Consider the following 14,261-nt stretch of genomic DNA (forward strand, 5'->3'; position numbering starts at 1 on the left):
GGGATAACAAGCAAATTGTATTCCACCCTACCAACAACCAGGCTTCCCTGGTGGCTCAGAGGTTAAAGCGTCTGCCTGCAATGCGGGAGACCTGGGCTCGATCCCTGGGTCGGGAAGATCCTCTGGAGAAGGAAATGGCAACCCACTCCAGTATTCTTGCCTGGAGAATCCCATGGACAGAGGAGCCTGGTGGGCTACAGTCCACGGGGTTGCAAAGAGTCGGACATGACTGGGCGACTTCACTTTCTACCAACAACCAGACAGCACACCACATTTGGGGAACTGGAATGAAAAAAGAAAACCCAGAGGTGCTTATTAAAGGGATGAGGATGTGAGTGTAAAAGGACAAGATGTGGTATAAGATGTTGACAGGAAGCCCCATAAGACAGGGCCCTGTCAGCTCCTGGCTGTATCCCTAGGGCCTGGCACTGGGTTTACCACGTACCAGAGGCTCATCAGTCCTTGAAGAATGAATGCCTGAAAGAAGGTGTAAGTACTAGTGTGAGTAAGTAGTAAGGGGAGTGTGTGTGTGTGTGTGTGTGTGTGTGATGGAACTGGGAATGGGGCTGGGAGATTGAATAGTTAAGGACAGTTTCTTAAAATAGATGACTTTTGCTCTAGGACTGAAGAGAGGGGCCCACATCACATCTAATATCCATTTGTTCCAGGGTAAGTGGCTGGCTTTTCTTGGTTTAAACTATCTCTGATTTTGCAGCAAGATCTCTCTACTCAAAGGCAAGACAGACTTTTTTCCTGTATGTGAGGAGTACGTACCAGCAGAGGATAGGGACTCTGGGCAGCTTGATTCTGAGGGGCTCTGTGGATTCCTCATGGTACAACTGGCTCCTATGGCCCTCCCTCCCCACTCAAGTCATCGTGCACTTTAAGGAACTTGTTTCCATGGCAACCAGTTAGTGTCAGAAAATGAGGGCTGTGACGTCAGAATGGGGGATGGGGTGAGAAACCTCCATCCCCCATGTCCCTGGCTCCCTGCTCAGTGTCTGCAGCCTTGCAGGGAAAGCTCCAGAAGAGACGAAGTACACTGCACTCCTGAGGAGCATAGGTTCTGGGTCAGGCAGGGCCCAGAAATAGGGACTGATTTGGATATTTGACTCACCTGGCAGTGTCTCTACCTGCCATTCCACTCCACAATGCTGGCAAGGCTGGGGGCCCAGTAGTGAGACAGTGTGGGCATACTTAGAAGGGTAACAATGATCTGGGACCATTGCCTGTCCCCTGGGAGAGAGGGATCCAGGCTTTCTTTATAAGGGGAGCTGTAAACAAGTAAACATGACATAGAGGGAAGGAAGTCTTGGTTGTAGGAGACCTGTCATCATACCCTAGGGATGGATGCTTTGGTCTACAGGAGGAAAGTACATACTTTAAATAGAAGAGTAGGGACTTCCCTGGTGGTCCCATGGTTAAGACTCCAAGCTTCCACTGCAGAGGCACTGGTTCATTCCCTGGCCGGGGAACTAAGATCCCACAAACCACACAGTGCAGCCAAAAAAACATTATTTTTTTTAATAAAAGAGGAAGAAGCCCAGCCATGAAGGCACCTAGAGAGTGTCAGAGAAAGAATTCAATGGGCACTTAGCTCTCTGAGTCTTGATGCAGAGAATGAGATGTAACAGAACTACAGCAATTTAAGCCCCTTAGATCCTGCTAGCTTTCTGAGGGAATCTGGTCTGTTTGGGAAGGTCACTCAAATCAGAAGATGAAAGAAAGAATCCAAAGAACCTTGTCCTTAGAAGAAAAAAGAAGGCTGGGTGTTCATTTACTGGACTTCCTGGCCGAAGTAAGTGAACCTCATCACACCAGCTGGGCAGGCCCTGCTGTGGAGATGATGAAGAGGACGACGACGATGATGATGATGCAAACAGCAGCAGCTGTGTTTCTCAGGGCACTTGACATTTTCCTCCTTGTGGTAGGCCAGTTGGCAGGTAGGGAGGAGTTGAATTGTCTGTAGGTTGGGTCTGAAAGTGGACTCTGGGGTGGAGATGGCTTTGCAGGAGATTTCCTGGGGAGCCCTTGGGATTATCACTGGAGCAAGGGAGGAACTGGAAAGAAGCAGGACTGAACTGGAGGAGAAGTTGGGTTGCGCTACTCAGAAAAGGCCTTAGTTGACTACGTGGAGAGCTCTGAGGCTGCAAGGCCCTTCAGAACTGTCTGGAGTAGAGAGAGGGGCTGGGCCTTCATATGGCTGGGGTGGCCAGGCACTAGACGCAGGCTGCCCAGGGGAAGGGCATGACCTTAAGCGAGACAGCTCTCTTTGGCAGAGACAACTCCAAGGAAAGCTGACAAGCCAGGGAGGCACCTGGAGGCAGTCCTTGAGGACTGAGGGAAGTGTGGCATTGCAACATGGCCTCCTCCACAGCAATGGCCATTTTTCCTTTTGAAAATGAGGAAAGGGAAGTTCAGAGAGATGTCATGACCTGCCTAGTCGTAGTGCAGTAGTACAGGCAGGGTTGGAGTTTAGTTTCAGCCTCGTAGACTTAGTCTTGGCTTCATGGAAAAGAAACATCAGTGGTAAAACTCCTCCATGTGACTGCAAGAGCAGATCATTAAGGGAAACTTGCTGAGCACCATGGAGGACAGGCCACTGGAGCTAAGGGTTCCCGAAGTGGGAGGCTAAAGGGAAAGCTCTCCACACTGTCCTTGGGCTGACGGAGTCAGGATGCAGACGGATCCTGAGCCAGGTCTCAGCTCTGCCAGGTCTGGGGAGCTTCCTCCCCCTCTGGAAAGGGCAGCTCTTGCTTGAGTGTGCTCAGTCACATCCAACTCTTTGCACCCCCATGGACTGGTAGCCCACTAGGCTCCTCTGTCCATTGGATTTTCCAGGCAAGAATACTGGAGTGGGTTGCCATTTCCTTCTCCAGGGGATCTTCTTGACCCAGGGATTGAATCCATGTCTCTTGCGTCTCCTGCATTGGCATATGGATTCTTTACCACTCTGCCACATGGGAAGCCCCTGGAAAGGGGAGGCTGTGCTTCTTAGCACAGAAGTCACAGACCTGGCTGATTTGGACTGTGAGAGAAACTTCCTGACAGTTGTGTTGAGCTGCTAGAAACAACTGGGGCTTTGAGAATATTATTCTATCTGCTTGATGCCTGGTCTCTGGGCCCTCAAGAAGTGGAATCTCTGAAGGTCTCCCTGGGAGCTTCTAGAAGGGGACAGAGCAGTCAGTAGGGGTCGAGTCATGGTCAACCTCAGCCCCAGGACCAACCAGCTGCATCAGGAAAGCCTGGCAGAAGACATTTGTTTGCTGAGGGATTGACAGTGGTGAGGAAAGGAGTGGGCAAGGTGACAGAAGGTGAGAGATACCAAGGCAGAGAGAATAGAGAGAGGACTGACTCTCTACCAGAACCAGCCATCCTGACAGAACCAAGGTGAAGGAATGCAGTCCCTGGGCTGAGCCATCTAGATCCCACTGAGGATTCTGGAAGTCTCTGAAGAATGTTATGAATATGTGTGGTTGGGGTGGGGCCGGGACAGGATCAGGTGAGTGTAGGAAGTAGAGTGAAGGGAGTCCACACCCCTCCCTTACCTGCACACTTGAACTCAGGGATCTATGGGCTGTGAATGACAATGGTTTCTCACAAGTGTCCCTGGATAGGAGGTGGGAAAGAGCCCTGAGCCATCACTGGGAAGACCCAGAGATGCAAGAGGCAAAGGGACGGGAAGCTGATGGCAGCTTGGGAGTTTCTGCCAGGGAATCTCACTAGGATCTGCCAGCCTCTCCCCAGTTGCTCTTTGCCCTGAGGACCATGGGTGTGTGCCCCCAGGACCTGGTTCTTCTTACTTTTCTGGAAGGCAAGAGTGAGTGGTCACAGTTCTGTCCAGGAGACTCTGTTCAGAAAGGGACTGTTGATTTTTCTCTTAAAAAACTCTGTCACCTCGCCCTTCCCCCCCCCACATTTCCCTTCATGACCTTGTGACTCCTCCATTAGGTCTCCTTTCTTCTTGCTTCAAGAAAAAGCCAGGCGGGGAGGGCTGGGGACCAGGGAGGGAGGCGAGCCGGCAGAGAGGCTGAGCCAATCGCGGGTCTGCAAGGTGCAAAGCAATCAGCGGAGCCGCTGGTGAGCGGGTCACTCAGTAGTGTGCACATCAGGGTGAAATCCTTTCAGCTCTTCGCCAAACCCCTAGTGAAAGACAATCAGGCTCGCTGTCACCGAGCTAATTCTGTCTATATAAAAGCAGTAATGAAATTCACGGCAGGATTACCCTCTCCATCCAATGGGCCAGCGTCGTGGTGACATATCTCTCTTATTGCCCGAATGTAACACACCATCTAATTTACGTCGTGTAGCGAGCAGGAATGAAATGTTCATAAAGAATTGCTGCATCTCGTCACCTTAACTGCGGCCCGGGGCTCTGAGGCATCTGTCAGGGAGAGGAGCAGGAGGAGGGAGGGAGGGCGGGGCTCAGGGAGCAGCAGCCAGGGGCAGGGGTTCTAGGGGTGGCTGTTTCTTAATAGGGTGAAGTGAAGGCAGAGGGAGGTGGGGCAGAGGTAGGGTAGGGAGAAGAGTGGGAAAGGGGGCCAATGGTGGGCTTTGGGAGAGACAGGGCTAAATAAGGGTAGGATGGAGTGGTCTATAGGGAGTGTTTGGAAGTCTGTGTGAGTCTGGGGAGCCAGAGAATCTGAGAGAGTATGTATGTGTTTGGGTTTGGGTGACTTTGGGAGGAGACATGAGTGCCTGGTTCATTGGGAAAATGACCCTCCGGGTGCCTCCCAGATACTGCAGGGCCCCTAGTAGTCTCTGTCATTCTCTGGTGGTGGAAATCCATCCACTTCTGAAGGCTGTCAGAACCAGACTCTTGGTTTGTGAGAAAGGAGACCTTTAATAGAGGTAAACAAGTAGCAGACAGACACCAGAGGCAAGTTTGCAAACCTAGGAGTCATCCTTGGCCCCTTGGGCTCCTTGTGTGCACTGCAAGACAAGACCAGCAGCCAGCTCTCTCACCTCCACTCTAAAGTGTTTCACCCATCCATCCTTTTCTCTGTCTCCACCACCCCAGTCCAAAGCCACTGCCATCTGTTGCCTACCTAACTCAGCACCCCACTGACTGGTCTCCCCTCCCTGCCCTCTTGCCCTCTCAGCTCAGCCAGGTAGTGGTCATCTCACTACTATCGTCTCTCAACTTGAAACCCCACTATGGTGTCCCCTTGCTCTTAGGACAAAGACTAGAACCCACGTCTCTGACTTTGCCCTACACCCTCAGTTTCACGCTGTGCTCCAGCCACGTTTGTCATTTCCTATAGTCTGAACGTGCCGCGTTCTAACCAGCCGCTGGGGCCATGCACAGGCTTCCTCTCCTTGGAAGATGCCTATCAGTGGCTGCAGCATCACCCCTGCATGACTTTAACTCCCACTCTCACTTCAGATGTCAGTCAAAATGTTGGGGCCTGGAGGAAGCCTCCTGTGACTACCCACATTTGGTCAGCTTGGCTTTCCTAGCATCATTTTCTTCCTGTACAATACAGACCACATACCTTAAAGAGAAGTTTCCTTTTGTGACCATCTGATTACAGGCTGGACTCTGAGCTCCATGAGGGCAGAGACCCTTATGCTTCCATCACCTGGTACAGCATCCAGGGACACTGTAGCCGCTCGATAAGTATTGTGGAATGAAGGCATGTGGGGCCTGCACAACCAGTATAGGCTAGAATCCCTGCTTCTTCCTTCTTCCATTCATTCAGCAAACATGTACTGAATGTCTCCTGAGTGCCAGGCACTGTCAGGGGCACTGTGGTCACTAGGCTAAACAAGCGAAGACACAGTCTCTGCCTCTGAGGACTGTGAAGTCCAGGGAGGGGGACAGGCAAGCACAGAAAGCAACCAGGGTGCTAAACATGCCCTGTGCTGCTTTACTCCAGAGACAACCATGTCCTGGGCCCGCATCAGAACCCGCATGAGGAGGGGTTGATCTTCCTGGGCTATACAAAATTCTCCCAAACTTCCCCTAGACACAGCTCAGACCTCTATGGGGGAAAAACCCTCAAAAGAAAACAAATTTATTAAAGAGGCATAACTGGATTTCTCTTACCAGTGCTAATAACAAGAAGCATTTATTAATTATGTGCCAAGCACTTCATCTCATGTAATCCTCACAATGACTGTGACTCCCACGGATTATTATCCCGGATTCACAGATGAGGAAACTGAAGCCAACTGATAGAAGTAACTTGCCCTAGAAGGTCACACACCTGGCACACAGTTAATGCTTAACAAATATCTATTGAGTGAATGAATGAATGAGAAGTTAATAGGTAGAAAGGACAGGTGTTAAACCTAGGCTTTCTGGCTCTGAAACCCATGGGCTTTTTATTATTTATTTCAGGCAACAAAATTTTGGGGCTCTCAGGCTCTGGTCAGTGTTAGAGAAATAATCTGAGGTTGGACTCTGAATCTATGCTTCCTTCTGACCCAGACCCTAGTCTGAACATCCATAGCCTTCCTGCAGATACACATGACACCAGATACCAGGCTTGGCCATGGCAGGAAGATTAGGTTTAGAGAAGACCAGACCCTACTGCCTCTAGGGAAATGCCCACAAGGCGAACCCTTCCCAATCCTGCTCTGTCTTCCTCCAACACCCCAGGCTTAGGTTAGCTTATCAAGAAGTCTAGGAAGAGGGAGTTCCCTTGTGGCCTCCTTGTTAGGATTCCGGGTGCCCCAGGTTCAGGCCCTGGTTGGGGAACTGAGATCCTGCAAGTCACTTGGTGGGGCAAAAAAAAAAAATCTTGAAACAGTATGATCAAAACAAACAAACGAAGTCTAGGAAGGGATCTTTGTGGAAGCTAAAATGTCATTCTTGTGTGTACATATCAACCACATCTTATACTATCTTGTGCCTAAGCTGTGTTGTCTTTTCCATTGATTCAGAGATATTTACTCACCAGGTGATATATCTCTATGTGGCATGTTGTGTGTGGACCTGTGTTCATGTATGTATACACATGTATCAGTAAACTCATTCTTGCATTAGCTCTCTCATATCCCAGTGATATCTGTTCTCTGTTTGAAGACAACTGAGTCTGTAACCTGAAGTTCCCTCCCCGAAAGACATCTGGGAATATGGGTCCCTGAAGCTGTCTTTCCCTCTTGCTTCTAGCCGCCACTCCTGAAAACTACATGACCTTCCAGCTACTGCTGGCAGGCCACAGAGTGAGATTGTGTGCCACGTGTTTCCTCTTATTTTGAGGAAAGTTCTGCTCCCTGGCAGTGGGTAAATGTCTCTTTATCAAAGAGCTAATGCATGGATGTATCATCAAAGAGATAATATATGCCTGGCACACAGTAATCTCTCGATTCATGTTAGCTATTAACATTATTATAGCTCATTTGTCCTCCCTGACCAGAGGGCGTCCCTCCTTCTCCCCTCAGCCCTCCTAGGGCTGGCAGTACAAGTAACCATATCCACTCCTTCCAGGGAGCTGTGTGAGGCTTGGTGCACTTACAAAGACCTCATGGGGTGAGAGGGCTCCAGGCCATTGTCATCTATATCTCTCAGTAGGACAAAAAATCTCACACACCCCTGGCAGGCAGGACTCAGTCATATTTTTAAGTTTCTATAAAATAAGTCTCAAGAGTATCTTTAGACATCGCACCCAAAACCTTAGACGTTTTTTAAGTCTTTTGCTGCACTGCTTGGTATGTGGGATCTTCATTCTCCCACAAGGGATGGAACCTGTTACCTCCTGCAATGGCAACATGGAGTCTTAACCACTAGACCGCCAGGAAAACTCAAAACCTTAAATTTCTTTTTAAAAAAAAAAAAAAAAACCTTAAATTTCTAAGACTCAAATTGTTTCCTACACCCATCTTCCTGCAGTTAACATCTTTCCTCCTAAACTGGACCTGAAGCCAGACCCACTGGCCAGTGCCCACCAGAGAGGAGCAGTGGCAATCATAACACATGATAACCTGAACTCCTTTCCTTTGGCCCAAGTGGCCTGTCCTTCCAGCTAGTGATCTGTTTTGTGGCTCTGCCAGGGGTTGACATTCTAAACCAGACCCACTTCTTCAGGTGAAGCAAGATATCATTCAAGTTGGATGGATACAGAGCATTCAGTAGCAGAGGCTGGGAAGAGTGGGGATGAAAGAACTCAACTATCCTAAAGAATCAGGATTTGCCAGACAGTATCTGCCCTTAAATTGGCATCAGGCATTCTTTTCAAGGTCCATGGAAACCCAGGGGTCTGTACCAGAAGTGAATTAAGGCTTGTTTGATTGTTTTTGTACAAGCAAGAGGGGAAAGGAAGATTCTATGGAACACATAAACTAGAGGAGATTGGTGATGGATTAAAAATTGGAATCCAACCCTGTCAATGTGTTTATTTGATTTCCACATTTTCCTCCCCCCTTTTATTCCCACTCTTCTTCCCCTTCCCCCAGACTGACATAAATGAAACCCTGATGGCTACTTCAACTGCAACCTTATATATCCAGGGAAGCCTGAGCGTCCCAGCTGCTGGCCGGCTCTGATCCTCTAAACCCAGAGAGGCCAGCTGGTCAGAGTTCTCAGGGATAGCAGACCCTAAGTGCAAATTTGGCTTCTGCTACTAACAGACTCTGATCATGACAGATCACTTAGCTTCTCTGGGTACTGGCCTTAGCCTCCTCCTCCCCTCTCCACACACCCCACCTCAGGTGATACTAAGAAGCATCCTGAATTTCTTGAAAAACGATTCTAGAAATTCACCTTTGTGTTTCCCCTTATAATTACCAGATCAGAATGTAGTCCCCATGAGGATTAGCAGGATCTTGGGTGGGCCAGTCCTCTTTGTCGGCCTGGACAGCTGTTTAGTCACCAGCCAGCAGGAGAGAGTGCAAGTGGGTGGGTGTAGCTCAGCCCTACTGCTGCGTGCAAGACCCATTGTGATAACAGCAAAGATAATTGTCCAGCTTCCTGGCTTGTCTGAGGGCTTTGTGTGTTCCCCTAGATACCATACGGTACAAAACTGTCAGCCAGCCTAGTGGGCTGCCATCTATGGGGTCGCACACAGTCGGATACGACTGAAGTGACTTAGCAGCAGCAGCAGCAGCCAGTGATTAGTAGTCTGGGCATTCACCCATGAGTCTCTAGGTTCAATCCCTGATCAGAGACTTAAGACCCCACAAGCCACACAGCATGGCCCCAAACCCAAAAAGCAATGTCAGCCCAAAGTAACCACCAGCATCCAATCTGTTTGGAGTTCAGTATGACAGCAAGGGGATGTCTAGTATGTAGATAAAACTCAAAGGCCCTCAAAAAGGAGGCTAATTGATAAAGAAATAGACATAAATTCTATTAAGTATGGCTCAACTCTTTTGCTCTCCAGGCCCTCCCAATACCAGAAACTTTATTTGGTGGTCATTCCCTGCTCAGTGTCATTAAATTCTCTGGTAATCTGTGGGGATGTGTAATTATGCTGTAGTTAGTGATTGTTCACTAAGTAAACCCTTGGTGTAGTTACCATGTAAGTCAACGGTATTTACAGGGTATTTTTTCTGCCTGTAACTCAAAGCCTTACCGAAACAAATTGGAATTGCCTTCTGGAGGCCATTGTTATAAATTACAGACCCAACATCTGTCCACATCTGCAATGTCTAGACAGCCTGTCTCAGCTATGAGAGAGGGGAGAGACGGGAAGAGACGAACGAGGGAAAGTGAGGGAGACATGAGGAGCGGCAGAGGGAAATCTCAGAATCACATAATTTTTCTCTGCAGAGGTTTGCCCAAATTGACTGCCGTGCTGGCTTCCGAAATGGATCTGACTCTTCAGAAGCTAACACCAAGCTCTGGAGGGTTCAGGAACTGACCATCATCCCTGAGTGGGTTGGCAATGCAACCGCTTCCTTTGGGCCACCTTTCTGTCCCCGACAGTCTCTCTGGTCACAGTGAAGCCTGGAAGTTACAAATACAGGAACTGATGATGGCCTGAGTCAGGAGAGCTGCCGTTTCTCTAAATTGCCTCCAAACCCTCACCCGGCTGTTCCCTGACTCTCACCCCCATCTGGCTCAGCTTTTGGGGGCAAGGCATTCACGTGCCTGTCTTTCCTGTGGTCCCTCTCCTGCACCCGCGATAAGGAGCCTGCCCGTCAGCTGAGTGATTGTATTTTTTTACAGTTCCTAGCACAAACCTTCTCATTTATATGTAAAGCAGCCATTAGTCATAGCTCCGTTCCCACACACTGCCTGATGTACAATCACATTTTGCAGCGGATGAGTCTTTCCACACAGCTGCTCTGCTATGAATAATCCGTCTCCAGGCCCATAAATCAGAAAAAAATCATGCACCTCGTTCGCCTGATCCTTACACAAAGTCATATATTTTACATGAGGACGAGCTAAATATTCATGAGTCTTAAAGGCTTTCTTCATAGGCACTTGTTGGGGTTGTTTTCTACTATTGGGGGGATACCAAGATTGTATTTAGGTGAACCAGGGATTTTAAAGAGGATAGAAGAGGGGAAGGAGAGGGAATCTGTGTGTGTGTATGTGTGTGTGTGTGAGAGAGAGAAAGATTGATGGAGATTCTAAGCTTATCTCTTAGTCTAGGAGTCATGTGGGACAAAGGGTGCTCATGTGAAGTCTTAAAAACATGATAAATACTTGTTCACCTGAGCTTCTATCCTGCTCAGAGCCATGAATATTGCCTCACATACTTTCAAGGTCATTTCATAACCTTTACCCTCTGACCTATGTAGCAATGACTCTGGCCCTTCTCTGTATGGGGTGGGGGGGGCCTGGGATCCCCACCCTGATTTGATCAAAGCAGAATGCGGGGTGAGAGACCAGAGACATGGGGAAGGAGCAGATATAAAGGGGACCATTCTGATGCTAACAAAGCCTGTGACCCACACGCAGCTTCAGGCCTTCAGCAATTTCCTGGGGTTTTTGTTTCCAATACATTCTGGTTCCAGAGAGCATTTAAGGTGGCTTTCCTGCCCCTGCCTGCTTTATCTCCATCCCCTGGTCTACCTCCCTCCACTCACCCTCTTAGCCCCCCTAGGCCCCGATTGCTGCAGTCAGCTCAGAGGGCCCATGCGCTCTGCCAGGAATACTCTCCCTGCACAGCTCCTTAAACTGCCCCTATTTCCTGAAATGCAAGTTTTGACCCCTTCAAGAAGCCTCCTTCCACTCTCTAGAGGACAGGGAGTGTTACTTGCCTGGCCGTGTAACCTCCCCCTGCCGCCTTCCCTAGCTAAACCACTCATCACACCCACTCGTCTGCTGGCAGGTACTTTTTCACTGTATTCTGGCATTCGCTCAGCATTTGTCTGTGTGTTCAGTGGCGCTGTCTGTCTGGCTCATTATGCTGTGGTCCGCAGTGGTGGTGATGATGTGTCTTCACTTCTCTGGGAAGGTTGAAAATTCTTCATCCTGGATTTCACTGACTAGATGAAGGACATATTTCTAGGTAGGTTTCTTGGATTTCGATTTGGAAACAAACATAAGCTCTCAGACCCTTTCAGCCTTCAGTGGATGATGATGGCTTGTGTTCCATTAGCTGTCCTCTGATGAAGAACTGTCCCCAAACTATAGTGGCACCCCTGTGGGGAAAATCACCTCTCTGTTTAATCACCTCTCAGGTTAGGCAAACTGAGGCCTAACCTTGGCAAATTACCTTCTCAAGTCAAATCAAGAGGCAATAACAGGACATTACAATTGCATCCAAATTAACTTTTATGATTTTGACTCAGGTCATCAAGTTTTTTCCACCCACCCCCATGCTAAAAGGTCAGACATCAAAGCCTTTTCTTTTTCTCCAAGTTCCACGGGCTTATGCACTCTGCTCCCCTTTGCTCCTCCAGCGCTCAACCCAGTCTCGCTAATGTTCAGAAAGAATTAAGTAAGAAACCTGCCAGAGAGAAGGAAAAAGTCCAAACAATCACAGATGGCCGGCTCGCAAATTTAATTTAAAATCATTCTTTATTATCCAAAATATTAAAATTAAAGCCATAATGCCCAAAGGAAAACACAGATTAAAACCCCCTATGTTTCACAGCCTTTTCCTCAGGGGGTCCCCGAAACACTGAGTAAGAATGCTTTGAGAAGAAAGCAGGCATGCAGGAGCAAAGAGCCAGCTGTAGATCACTGAGCCAAACTCTGGGTGACTGACCCAATCAGCTTCCCTTAAAGCCAAACACCAACTGTTTCATATGCAATTAATGATTGCCCTGGCAAATGAAAGTGCATCAAGTCATCACAGGCATCGTTGAATGAGGAGACACACAGCAGTCACAGGTAGCTCATCCCTGGCATCTACATAATGATATTACCAGGCTAATCTAGGCTCAGGATTTAATTCTGCAAAACACCATGCACTAAATATTTATATTCATACAAGGGCTATGAGGGAAAAAAGCCCACATGCTGCCTCTAGGCTCCCCATTTGTCTAGAATAAGCTGCTGGCTCATTTGCTGGGGTGTACGGTTGGGGGTCAAGGGCATCAGTCAAGTATCAGTAGAATTCTAGTGTTTCTGGCCCCAACTTCGCCGTTTGAAAAGGCTCATTGCTGGATTGGGTATTCAGAGATACCCAAGAGAAAGCAAAGTCCCTCCCATCCCTGGATATGTCAAAGCAGACACGGAGGCCCCCTCATGTATCAGTGAGAAAGCAGAGCAGATGAGAGTGTGTTCCCCTGTCTCTGGTGCAGAAAAATGAAAGTCTAGAGAAGGATCAGAGACTGTTTAGAATCATACCTCACAAATTTTATTTTATTTTATTTTTTTTTTCTCACAAATTTTAAATTGCAGATATAATTCCAATTCTTGGCACCACCATATCTGAACTATAAAACTGAAGAAGAGAGTTTCTCCAAATAATCACGAATAAACCAATGCTGATGGAAAGAACAGGTGTTCTCTTTGGCTTCTTGGATTTATCTCTATTTTTTCTATTGGATCCTAATTCTGAACCACAGTCCTTATTCAAATGTTTTTTGCAGTGCACTCCTGGGCCTGACACCTCCAGCATACAAGGCACAGGACCTAACGCAGCTTGGCCTCAGGAGTTGCCAGGATCATTTCCATGTCCATCCTGGAGGCTGCTCTCCTATCCCCACTTGTATCTCAAATCCAATTCTTTTTTTAATTGAAGTACAGTTGATTTATAATGTGTTGATTGCTGCTGTACAGCAAAGTGATTCAGTTATATGTATATGTATGTGTATATATATATATAATGTATTCTTTTTCATATTCTTTTCATTATGATTTATCATGGGCTATTGAATATAGTTCCCTGTGCTATACAGCAGGACCTTGTTGTTTAACCTTTCTATATATGCTGTTCTTTAGTCACTAAGTTGTGTTCAGCTCCTTTGCTACCCTATGGACTGAAGCCTGCTAGGTTTCACTGTCCACGGGATTGCCCAGGCAAGAATACTGGAGTGGGGTGTCCTTTCCTTCTCCAGAGGATCTTCCTGACCCAGGGATTGAACTCGTGTCTTCTGCATTGGCAGGTGACTTCTTTACCTCTGAGCCACCTGGGAAGCCCATTCTATTTACACCAGCTTGCATCTGCTAATTCAAAGTCCTAATTCATTCCTCTCTGCTCCCCTTCCCCCACCACCCTAGCAATCACCAGTCTCTTCTCTGTCTGTATTTCAGCTTCTGTTTCACAGATAGGTTCATTTGCGTCATGCTTTAGATTCCACATATAAGTGATATCATATGGTATTTGTCTTTCTTTTTCTGACTTCATATAACATGATAATCTCTAGTTACATCCATGTTGCTGTAAACGGCATTGTTTTCTTTTTTATGGCAGAGTAGTATTCTATTGTACATATCTTCTTTATCCATTCATGTGTTGATGGACATTTAGGTTGCTTCCATGTCTTGGCTATTGTGAACAGGGCTGTTATGAACATAGGGGTGCATGTATCTTTTTGAATTATAGTTTTGTCTGTGTATATGCCCAGGAGTGGGATTGTTGGATCATATGGTAATTCTATTTTTAGTTTTCTGAGGTGCCTCCATACTGTTTTCCACAGTAGCTGTACCAACTTACATTCCCACCAACGGTGTAGGAGGGTTCCCTTTTCTCCACACCCTCTCCAGCATTTATTTGTAGACTTTTCAATGATGGCCATTCTGATTGGCATGAGGTGATACCTCATTGTAGTTTTGATTTGCATTTCTCTAATTATTAGCAATGTTAAGCATCTTTTCATGTGCCTCTCAGTCATCTATACTTCTTCTCTGATCTCTTTAGGTCTTCTGCCCACTTTTCGACTGTGTTGTTTGCTTTATCTGTTGTTGAGTT

This window comes from Ovis canadensis, chromosome 22 (genome assembly GCF_042477335.2).
Source record: "Ovis canadensis isolate MfBH-ARS-UI-01 breed Bighorn chromosome 22, ARS-UI_OviCan_v2, whole genome shotgun sequence".
Taxonomy (NCBI): Eukaryota; Metazoa; Chordata; class Mammalia; order Artiodactyla; family Bovidae; genus Ovis; species Ovis canadensis.